Source organism: Bombyx mori, chromosome 14 (assembly GCF_030269925.1).
Source record: "Bombyx mori chromosome 14, ASM3026992v2".
NCBI lineage: Eukaryota > Metazoa > Arthropoda > Insecta > Lepidoptera > Bombycidae > Bombyx > Bombyx mori.
In genome coordinates this window covers 2,715,214-2,727,500 of record NC_085120.1, presented here as the reverse complement: position 1 = coordinate 2,727,500, position 12,287 = coordinate 2,715,214, and the positions used below count along the sequence as shown (strand labels likewise).

General features: G+C 38.3%; 1 protein-coding gene across 2 annotated transcripts in view; it reads right to left on the bottom strand.

The window, feature by feature from the left end:
* The window catches only part of LOC101736031 (alpha-N-acetylgalactosaminidase), a 79,663-nt gene extending 67,914 nt beyond the window's left edge, over window positions 1-11,749 (bottom strand). For both annotated transcript variants that reach the window (XM_038015380.2, XM_012697248.4), the window contains exon 1: window positions 11,560-11,749. The gene's annotated coding sequence lies outside the window, so the exon portion shown is untranslated. The remainder of the gene's footprint in view (window positions 1-11,559) is intronic.
* Window positions 11,750-12,287: the final 538 nt, after the last annotated feature.

Here is a 12,287-nt window from a genome sequence, read left to right as displayed (position 1 = left end):
TCACCATCAGGTGGGCCGTATGCTGGTCTGCCTACAAGGGCAATAAAAAAAAACTCGACCGTGTGGTGTTGGCGTTAGAATATTTTTGGATTATTTTAATTGCTTAGAAAGGTGGACGAGCTCACGGCCCACCTGATGTTAAGTGGTTACCGGGGCCGATAGACATCTAGAACGAAAAAACCGCCACCCACTTTGAGATATGAGTTCTAAGGTCTCAGTTTTTACAGTACAACGGCTACCCCACCCATTACTGCTTCACGGCAGAAATAGGCAGGGTGGTGGTACCCACCCGTGCGGACACTCAATTTGTCCTACCACCAGTAAAGGGCTTAATCTTGTCAGTTCCTGTCACCGACATTCTTAATATGTATCGGTATACCTGTAGCTATACAGGTGACCGACTGTGCAACATCAGTGCTGTGTAATCTCTTAATTAGTAAAGTTGAATGGATTTAGTAAAAAGTGATTGCATTTTATATTAATTGTGATTGTATTATGTATTGAATGTCTACTATGAATAAGTAATAATACCCTGTAATAAGAATTCAAAGCGCAAAAAAATATAATGTCCGTAATTATTAATTCAGGCCACATATCTCAAGGTGGATATTTTTTATCGAAGAATTACTGGTGGCCCGGAAGCCTTTCCAGTTTCACCAGGACAGGTGGGCGAGCAAAAGCTCAGTCAGGAGGCGTGGGATTTGCTAACAGCTGTCCGAGCGCCTCCGAAGGAGACCTAACATCTCAAGAGCAATTGTTTCGCGAATGAATCTACTACCGTTGTGTTGCACGTCGACCTCTTTGTCGAGTTCGACGAATACGGTTACCGGGGTTCCTAAGCCTGCCCCTAGTGTTAGAGCTGAAGGTGTCTAATGCCTATTAGATCTGGTAAATCCGTAAGGACGTGATCAAGGTGAGTAGCGATGTCACATTGTGAAACCACTTAACTGTTAAGATATTTTTTCCAAATTTTAAACTTTAAATGGCTCTCCTGTAAAGTTGCAAAAATATCGCTTAAGCCAAACAGCCTTTTACATCTCGATATGATGATATGGATGCATAAGGTCTGATATGTCTAAAGCCAAAATGGATGACGTCAGCAGTGTGACCAGCATTGACATTGACATTCGACTGACATTGAATTACATTACACTTCCGAGTGTTAAGTGCGCAGTTGTCGTGCTCTCGATAAACGAGGTCTGAGGTTCAATTGAAATGACTCTGACAATTAAAAGATCTCTAGGACAATTCAATTTGCAAGTCATTAGCGCTAATCAACTATGTACTAATCATCTTTGTGAAGCTAAAGGTCAGATTAGCGTTTTAAATTTGAATTTTTTTGTTTACTACTGTAACCCTTTGCCTTTTTGACTACCAAACTCTTTTTCTTCAAACTTATTGCGCGAATTGCTTATTGCTCATTGGCGAAGTACTTAAGAAAAGTGAAAATATCATCACCAATTAGTAAGTACCCTAGAGACTTTAAAAAGAATAGGGGAAGCCAAGGGAAATTGTCGTGGCCTAAAGGATAAGACGTCCGGTGCATACGTGTTGAGCGATGCATCGGTGTTCAAATCCCGCAGGCGGGTACCAATTTTTCTAATGAAATACGTACTTAACAAATGTTTACGATTGACTTCCACGGTGAAGGAATAACATCGTGTAATAGAAATCAAACCCGCAAAATTATAATTGCGTAATTACTGGTGGTAGGACCTCTTGTGAGTCCGCGCGGGTAGGTACCACCGCCCCGCCTATTTCTGCCGTGAAGCAGTAATGCATTTCGGTCTGAAGGGTGGGGCAGCCGTTGTAACTATACTGAGATCTTAGAACTTATATCTCAAGGTGGGTGACGCATTTACGTTGTAGATGTCTATGGGCTCCAGTAACCACTTAACACTAGGTGGGCTGTGAGCTCGTTCGCCCATCTAAGCAATAAAAAAAAAAATATATATATATTAGATGGGATGGGATGGAAATGAGATAAAGTTGACAGCCGGTCCTAGCTGGATGGGGATTGCTAAATATACACAACCATGGAAGGTCTTAGAAAAAGCCTATGCCACACTGCACTGAGACACTGTAAAATATATAAAAAAAAATCAACAGTCTTAAGTTCAAGATATGGGGGCTCCTTCATTGATTGATTGATTGAAATAGTTGAATGTTCCATTGAGTTTGATCGCCTCGCCTACCCACGTATAATTATAACAAAAAATAGTAAAGTATGAACCCAGTAGACAATTATGTCTTCCTCCTACTCGCTACCTTCAAATTTTTTTCTCTACCATTTGAATACAACTTTATAGTACTATGTATAACGTAATGTGGGCAGTACAATCATCGCACTAATTCTAAGTGTTGCTTTGCACTTATTATTTTACTCAATTACTATAACAAAACAATTACATATAGAAACTAGCTGTACCCGTCCGCTTCGCTGGGCATTTAAAATTAACATTATCATTTCTCACCCCCACAAACATTCTCATCATAACCGCCCCGCAACTGGTGTAGGGAATCCAACACTCATATTTACCTATATTAGCCTATCCATTAAGTAGATGTATTTTCTACATGGATACCAAGTTTCAAGTCAATCGGATGCACGGTTCAGTAGTTATAACGGAACATCCGTAAAAACCACTGTAGTTTTATATATTAGTATAGATTTCTAGATTTTTGTCTTGGCTTGTCCGAAAATTGACATTTAACCTCTTCTCATAACGGTAATAATAAGGAAAATCCGTCTCCGTTTCATCTATAGAAGATTAATGCCGCGTTTTCTCCTTGAAAATAACGAAGGTCGGGGACTTCAGCCGCTTCCTACGACGGCAGTCAATCTAAAAACGTCAAAATTAAATCGAACAAAAAACGTATCAATGCGAGTATATAGAGAATATAACGATTTCCACAGCTCAGCACGACAAGCAATAAATCCTTTAGCAACGAGAATTCACACGAACCATTGTTTTGTGAGACGGCAAGAAACAAACATTCTTACTTTTGTATCTTCAAGCTTGTTTAGTTATCGGGTGGATAGAGTACTGCCTAAATTAGTTAATACAAATCTTACTTTATTTGTTAATAACAAACTTATTTAACGACACATAACGACTTATTTAACGACGCCTATTTCCGCCGTGAAGCAGTAATGCGTTTCGGTTCGAAGGGTGGGGTAGCCATTGTAACTATACTGAGATCTTAGAACTTATATCTCAAGGTGGGTGGCGCATTTACGTTGTAGATATTTATGGGCTCCAGTAACCACTTAACACCAGGTGGGCTGTGAGCTCGTCCATCCAAATAAGCAATAAAAAAACTATATCCCTCTCACTCATGCGGACCGATAATTTCAGGTGCTTTTAAGAGTTCGAGAAAGGCAACTAAATACTATAAATTGTATACGGTATGTTTTCGCAAATTTATGGCATTTTAATCTACCCACTAGGGTAGATTAAAATGCCATAAATTTGTTGGCACTAGCCAGTTGGTAGAGAATGACCTGCCGCGCACCAGAAGAAATATCTTTGACGCATTTGGAAAATAATATTGCGAAATTATTATAAAACTTTTTTTTTTGCTTAGATGGGTGGACGAGCTCACAGCCCACCTGGTATTAAGTGGTTACTGGAGCCCATAGACATCCACAACGTAAACGCGCCACCCACCTTGAGATATAAGTTGTAAGGTCTCAAGTATAGTTACAACGGCTGCCCCACCCTTCAAACCGAAACGCATCACTGCTTCACCGCAGAAATAGGCAGGGTGGTGGTACCCACTCGCGTGGACTCACAAGAGGTCCTACCACCAGTACTCACGTATTTTAACGGTTTAATCTCGTTTTTTTTTGACTGTCATTATATTGTTTTTGATGTACGAAATTTCTAGTTGTAAGGTACACTGTGAATGTATTGTAATCAAATCGAACCAAAGTGTATTCATTAGCTCAGTTGTCGAAACAAAGCCCCTTATTGCATTGCGTCATAATATAGGCAGGATCGTCGTACCAGCCTGTGTGGGCACACAAAATGCCCTTTCTTCCTTGTCGGTATAGCTCTTAGCAGATTGGTCGTGGTAATCGATTCAGACGTTGGTAGCAAGCTTTACAACACGCTGCCACTTCTCTTCGACGAAGGCCTTGCTCGTGCATTCGCGTAATGATGATGAGTCATTCACTGCCGCTTTTATCTGGTCAGTGCGCCTCATAGGCGATGATCCTGGTGGCCTGGTACCCTCAACCTTACCCTGGACTACAAGTCGCTCAATAGCTACGCAAAATGCTCTACTCTGAAGTCGTCGTGGCTTAAAGGATAAGACGTCCGGTGCATTCGTGTTGAGCGATGCACCGGTGTTCGGATCCCAGGCGAGTACCATGTTTTCCAATGAAATACGTACTTGATAAATGTTCACGATTGACTTCCATGGTGTAGGAATAGCATCGTATAATAAAAATCAAATCTGAAAAATTATAATTTGCGTAAATACTGGTGGTAGGACCTCTTGTGAGTCCGCGTGGGTAGATACCACCACCCTACCTATTTCTGCCGTGAAGCAGTAATGCGTTTCGGTTTGAAGGGTGGGGCAGCCGTTGTAACTATACTTGAGACCTTAGAACTTATATTTCAAGGTTCAAGGCAATCAGTTATATTTAAAAAAAAAACATGATGAAATTACGAATATCGCTAAAAAAAACTTGCAATAATTATATTATGGTAATCGTGACCCAGTTTCGTAATATAACAATTTTGTGTGTATCTTTCATTCTTTATTGTCAAGGCGGACCGGTTGACGGTAAGTGAGAGTAATGGATATGCGTTATGTAAATCTGTCGGTATTATTTATTATATACAATCAAACATGCTGACACGAGGAATTTATTGTGGCCAGATTATGTTTATACGTAGGTAACTTGAGTCATTCTTCGGGCATCTGCCAATTTCTGTTACGATTATATACCCTTTTTTTTATTTGACTTTAACAATATATCAATTATTAAATCTATATGAATTGCTGTTCGTTAGTCTCGCTAAAACTCGAGAACGACTGGACCGATTTGGCTAATTTTGGTCTTGAATTATTTGTGGAAGTCCAGAGAAGGTTTGTAAGTTAGATAAATATGAAAATGCTCGGAATTAAATAAAAATAACAATTTTGTTTTTCCTTTGAAGTGTCCCCCGTCGGACGGATTCCTTTTGTTTGTTTTAAGTTTATATTTTATACAAAAGTTTAGGTCTTTTATTTATCGATTGGGGCACTACGAAGTCTGCCGGGTCGACTAGTCTTATTATAAGAATAATAAATAATATTATTATCGATATAACTTCAAATTCGATTGATTCGAAAGAAAAATGTATCCGTGAACTGATGAATATACTTTTGCATATTATTCAAAATTATCACAAAAATGAAGTTAGTGTGATTAAGTTTTTTCTCAAATATCTTCTGTTCTATATTAAACTAGCCGCCCACCCTCGTTTCGCTTCCAAATATTTCATGTTTGTTAACGCCTTTGCCCTTATCTGCGTGTCGTCTATAATCTATATTAAGCTAACTACTCTGTAATTAAAATATAATCTGTCTCTTAACACTTTTACGAGGAACAATTCCCGCTTCTTTTTCTACCTACTTCATTCAATTTATACAAGCTTCTTGCTTCTTTACTTTATTACTTCATTAATTCATCAAAAATACAAACTAAACATCTCTACTCTAAACAAATTATTGTACAAATATAAAATAAAGTCTCGTTGTTTTCTAATGATGAATTGAAGGTGTCGGGACGTTTATTAGATTTATTAAATTCATACATCGTTAATCTACTTAATATATTATAGTAGTACAGTTAACATCTGGTAAACAGTTATATATTTAACTCAGAGATACAATTCCCCGGGTCAAGTTTTAAATATCATATTAGCAAAACTCATGACGCAAACAACAGAGGATTAAGACACACGAATTTGACTTAACACGTTGGTTGAGAACCGCTGGATTAAAAATACGCTGCTAATTGTAGTTTTGTATTTACTGGAGCCCATAGACATCTACAACGTAGACGCGCCACCCACTTTGAGATACAAGTTCTAAGGTCTCAGTATAGTTACAACGGCTGCCCCGCCCTTCAAACCGAAACGCATTACTGCTTCACGGCAGAAACAGGTAGGGCGGTGGTACCTATCCGCGCGGACTCACAAGAGGTCCTACCACCAGTAATTACGCAAATTATAATTTTGCGGGTTTGATTTTTATTACACGATGTGCATTATTGCATCGTGACGTCACAGTTCCCTGAACCCGGAATGTGTGAGATAACTTTTTGAAGGTCACAGAACAAAGGTTCACATTACATACAAAATTCAATCTCGAATTATCTTCGTAATCTATTTCACGAAATCGAAATTTGGCAATACAATACTCCGCCGCCCACGTCGCCTTGACTTTTGACGTGAGCTCTGTAAGGAAATAAGTAATTACGTGCCAAGGAAGATTAGTAAATAATTGGATGAGGCTATGCAAGAGAGAACGAAGTTATATATTGACTCAACGATATGATTTAAAAAAAACACCTTTCACGATTTCATCTGGCGCTTGTTTTAGTCATTTTATATGTTGTAGTAGAGCTTATTTGTAAGCTCGCGTGAGTTGGTACCACCAAGTCACTGGATCAGTATTTTATGAAGATTTCAATATTGGTAGACATTAAAACAAATACTTTTGCTCTTTATTATTTATTATACATTTGTGACTTTTTTATCGCGTTAGATAATTGTACTAACTCAGGGCCCGCCTGTTGCTAAGTGGTTATCAGAGTAAATAAAGGACGCAACACGGATACCGCCAGCCACATTAAGACCGAAACAAAAAATGTCAACTATACTGGTATAATATCTATACCGCTATATAAATCAATACAGGTGACTTCTTCGCGGCAAAAATAGGCATTCAAACAAACCTCTAATTTAAAATTTGATGATTACATTTCGAATAACAACTTCCATTTTTATTACGTCAAAAAAAAGAAAACGAGTTGGAAAATCCACAAATATTAATTACAATTATATTATTTAGAACCGGACGTAGAGAATTATATGATTGTTTTAATGTATTTTTCATTGTACACAGTAATATTTAATTGGTTCTTATGATTAATAGATATCATAAGCTTCAGATAAATCTGGGTTGTTGTAAATATCATTATCACAAGTGGACCAAAGACTAGGGGTAGGATGTTATGAGCAAACAAATATTTAACCCCAAGCTCTCGAGCTTTTAGTTCGTTTTTGGGTGTTAGTTCGAATCCCGCAGTGAGTCCGCACGGGTACCTACCACCACCCTGCCTGTTTCTGCCGTATAGCAGTAATGCGTTTCGGTTTGAAAGGTTGTAACTATACTGAGACCTTAGAACTCACATCCCAAGGTAGGTGGCGGCATTTAAGTTGTAGATGTCTATGGGCTCTGTAACCACTTAACATCAGGTAGACCGTGAGCTCATCCGCCCAAGTATGCAATAATAAAATAAAATAAAAACATTTTTGATTATTGTAAAATTTGTTTTTAATTAAATCGTTTTGTCTCGATGAGGTTCGTCCCCATTAAAAAAATCGCCCAAACGCGTCCGTCATTACATTCGTTCACACACGACTTTCCATGAGCCTCGTCGGAACGAGTTTGTTTTTTGCAACGAGAAAGTTAATTTAACAGTAACCGGAGTACTTACTAGCTGAATTGTGGAGTAATAACAGAGCGAACATACGTAGTGATAATTTTGCGTTTTTTTTTTCGTTAACACGGACACGAGAATCCACCGACATAATCGAACACAAACACAAAGTTTATTGAAATTTAATTTTCATTTAAAAAAGTCGGTCTGAGTCAAATGAACCCCTACCATCGGTTTCGAAAATTAGCTCGTTTTTAGAAGAATCGGCGAAAGAAGCTTGTCCTTTTTTATAAGTTTTTTAGTACTTTCTATAACCGACTTTAAAAAAATTGAGGATGAGAGAGAGAGAGAGAGAGTATTCTTTATTGTACACCAAAAAATAAATAAACAGTGCGATACATTAAATACAAAAATACTCACAAGTTCACTATTTTTAGTTTCATTACTCAATCATTAATTTTACATCACGATTTAAGACCTAAAAACTTCCTTCATAGTTTTCTTGAAGCTACGAATAAGAAATTGATGAAAGTGAACTGAAGATTACCTCCCGGACCGTTTGGTATTAAGTGGGTTTTGGAGCTACAGACATTGTTGTAACCACCATACAGGCAGGACTGCTTCGCAGTTGAAGTGAGTTGGATGGTTCACAATATGCTCTACCACTTACTGCCCAGTATCGGCCTATCCACAGAGCAAAATCCTATATTGGAACCGGTCATTGTAAAACCTATTGTGCTATGTAATCTAGAGATTCCTTCTTCTTTATTGAAATTCGGTTAAACATTTTGTTCAAATACTGGATACTCAACACACAATACATTAGAAATATTATTTAAAAATAAAATAAAAAAATAAAATTGAAACAAAATTCAAGTGAATTAAGTTTACGCTAAATAAGTCGCTTAATGAATTATCTATACTAATATTATAAAGCTAAACAGTTTGTCTGTTTGAACGCGTTAATCTCAGGAACTACTTGTCCGATTTGAAAAATTCGTTCAGTGTTAGATAGCCCATTTATCGAAGAAGGTTATAGGCTATATAACATCACGCTAAGACTAATACAAGCGGAGCACCAATAAAGTATGTTTCAAAATCAGGGTTTTCCCCTTTTGAGAGCTTCCGCTGCGTGCGCTGCAGAAACGATTACAATTTCGCTAAAATAATGTATGACAGAATTGTTCGCCTTTAAAAGATCTAAAAAAATCCGCGACAGCATATGTCTATATGCTAAGGTTGGCTCACTATAACGTTTTTTATGCTGACCAAATTTGTTATAAAATAAAGCATTATTTGTGAACTATTCTACGAGGAAGAAGTCGCGGGCAAAAACTAGTTAAAAAATAAACGTAAAACAAAATTCAAGTGAATTAAGTTTACGCTAAATAAGTCGCTTAATGAATTAATTTTGTCATTTTCCTTTTAAATTTTATTTCCTGTATAATAATAATGTGGTCTACGAATTCTTTTAAAATAAATAATTTTTGTATAATTATAAAGATTAAGCGGTAAGGAAGCGTAATTTATTAGCTTACTAATGACAGATAACTTGGAGGCTAATCGCGTCATTAAGAGAACATTTATATGTTAGAACTATGGAGAGTAGAGATAATGAGCACCATCTCAGCAAATATAGGGGAAAATTGAAAAAGTGTTCAACAATTAGAACAACTTTTACGGTTTTAAAATTATATACTGTGTAATTTTAAAAGCGGATGTTCGGATTTAATGGACCACGTGCCAGACTGACTTGTCAATTCTGAAGAAGCTCGGTATTACCACAAGACTATCCGCTATCTGCTTCCAACGTATTCTCAACTACCTTTGGTCACATCACTAGCAAAGGCCCTGACAACTTGGAAAAACTGATGGTAATTAGTTGGGTTAACGGGAGAAGATCACGCAGACGCTCACCTACCCGCTGGTCTGATCTGGTAAACACGCTCACCAGCCTGCCAGTAACCGAGGATATAAAAACCGCTAAGATAGACGTGGAGAGGTATGGTGCATCAAGCGATCGGCGCTTCAAGCTGGACACTGTGGCGGTAGCCATCACAGGACACAAGATATTTGACAGATGCCTGAATCTCGCTTACGACATTTTCAAGATAAGCTTATATATATACAAGCTGCGAACAACAACATTCGGGTCGTCGGTGTACCTTTTTTTTTCCTACCTAAGCTGAGCAGTCTAAAGCAGTGTTTCCCAAAGTGGGCGATAACGCCCCCTTGTGGGCGCTGCAGGCCTAATGAGGGGCGGTAAGAGACCCAGAAAAAATTGGGGGCGTTGTGAGAGGCTTGCGAGGCGATTTGTAATTTCATCAAGTAGAACTCTTAGACACCGACTAAGCTCTGGCTATAGTAGTTTTTAAGTAGGAGAAAAAATGGGGGCGCTCAAAAAAATTATTCTCAAAATGGGCAGTGGACAAAATAAGTTTGGGAGCCTCTGGTCTAGAGAGATCATTTCAATGTTACCGGGTTAGTAGGTGAGCTCACGGGGCTCAAACGCTGACGACGTTGCTAACACGAGCCCTAGCAAGAGCCGTACTTCGCAGAATGTACCACCGGATCGAAAGCGCGACCCATTGAGAAGATCCGGTGAGAAACTCAGTATGCTCGATAGACCGAGCATTAACACTCGCTCGGTGGAAGATCTTCCCTATCCTATACCTACAGACACGACCTTCAGCAATGAAGAGACCGACTAAGGAAACTGAAATCTTTTTTAAAACCCTAAAATTAGTTTTAATTGCGTTCACATCTCGTTCGGAAAACCGAATGTACTATACTATGTTGAATAACGAATTTCACTCGACAATTTTCGATATACATTCGTACAGATGTAGTTTGCTTTATGTAACTACTTAATGAACGAGTTTGTAAGACCTACTTATGCATACCACTCTGATTACAATTTACAGAGGCGTACACGATTTTTTTTATTTATTGCTTAGATGGGTGGACGAGCTCACGGCCCATCTGGCTCTAAGTCACCTACCATGAGACATGAGTTCTAAGGTCTCACTTGTAACAGTACAACAGCTGCCCCGCCCTTCAAACCGAAACGCATTACTGCTTCACGGCAGAAATAGGCAGGATGGTGGTACCTACCCGTGCGGACTCACAAGACGTCCTGCCACCAGGAAAAAAAGTTTTTTACATTAATACAATGGCTTTGGTTATTGCCATGTCGGAATACTTTTGGCAGACTAGTGAAGATTTTTATTTTCCTACTAATTACAAGGTACCGGATCTCATTGACGCAACAAAGTGAATTCCTCCGCCCATCTTGAGACATTAGGTCGAACGTGACAAAATTGGGCAGGGTTGCTCTATCTACCAGGGCGATCTCACAAAACGTACGAAAAAAATACTGATATATTGATTGAAGTATTTAGTAACAACAAAGGAACTTAATTTGATACACTCGTTGATGTCTTTTGTTTGGCGAAAAAAAATGCGCGAACGCAACTATAAAGAAATTTGTATTTATACTGTGTATTTTATAAGAATATATTTTCGCGAATTTACATTATATTTTTCTCAGATCGATGAGATAATCGAAGTGCGGTTTCTTGTATTAGGTAACAGAAATCTAAACGAAGCGGATGTTAATAAAAATTTTAAAAATAAAAAGCACATAATTTTAACCAAACGAAACTTTCGCTGGTATCAGAGGCGCGTCTCGTGCGGGGATTAGATCAACGTACGCCGCGTCCAGAACTGTTATTACGAGCTTAAACGACTTGTTATTATCAAGCGTTTAAACTCTACGCAACATTGTTACGTACGATTATGAAGATGAAAGTAATTTAATCTGTTTTTTTACAACGCACGCTATCTCGTCGAAAACAATTAATAATTATAATAAATTACAATTAAATTTCGCTTACCGTTCCAACGGATTTGTCACGAATAATCAAGAATACTGCGAAACTGTATTAAAATCAGCACCGATTTTCACGTCACAAATTTGTTTTCGACTAAAAATTCGAATGGACGTTCGAAATTTGAAACGCGAGCGGATATTGAGCGATGCGAGCGACCGCGTTCGATGCGAAGCGGCGACTGAAGCTAATACGCGCGAAACGCGGCGATCGAACCCCCGCGCATCGGTCAGCGCAGGTTGCTGACAGCCACGACGAGCTTCTCAAGACGCTACCTTTACATCGACCCTTCAATACGACCGTACCTTAATACTTCCCAAACAAACAGCGCAATGTACAGTGACTCAGCATTTAAGTTTGCAAGAGAAAATTGCAAATGTCGTAAATAATTCACGCGAGGACAACGTTCTAATCGATTCTCTGGATTTGGCTCATCTGATGCATAGAGGACATCGTCAACCCGCTATTTTAGCTGGCACGAATTAAATTACAATTTCGACTTTAGGTTAATGAACTTATGCATACGTACGGATTTTTTTTTATTTTCTAAAATCGATAATTTATTATCATACTTTTTTTTTTGTAGTTATCCGTGTTGTCTCGAGTCAATGTCCTTGTTATTATCCTTGAAGCTGTTAGTTAACGGTTTGCGCACCAGTATCCTTATAGAATAACGGTTTTACAAGTTTTGAATATGAAATGTGAAAGAAAAATCGTAAATCATAGTCGTAGCT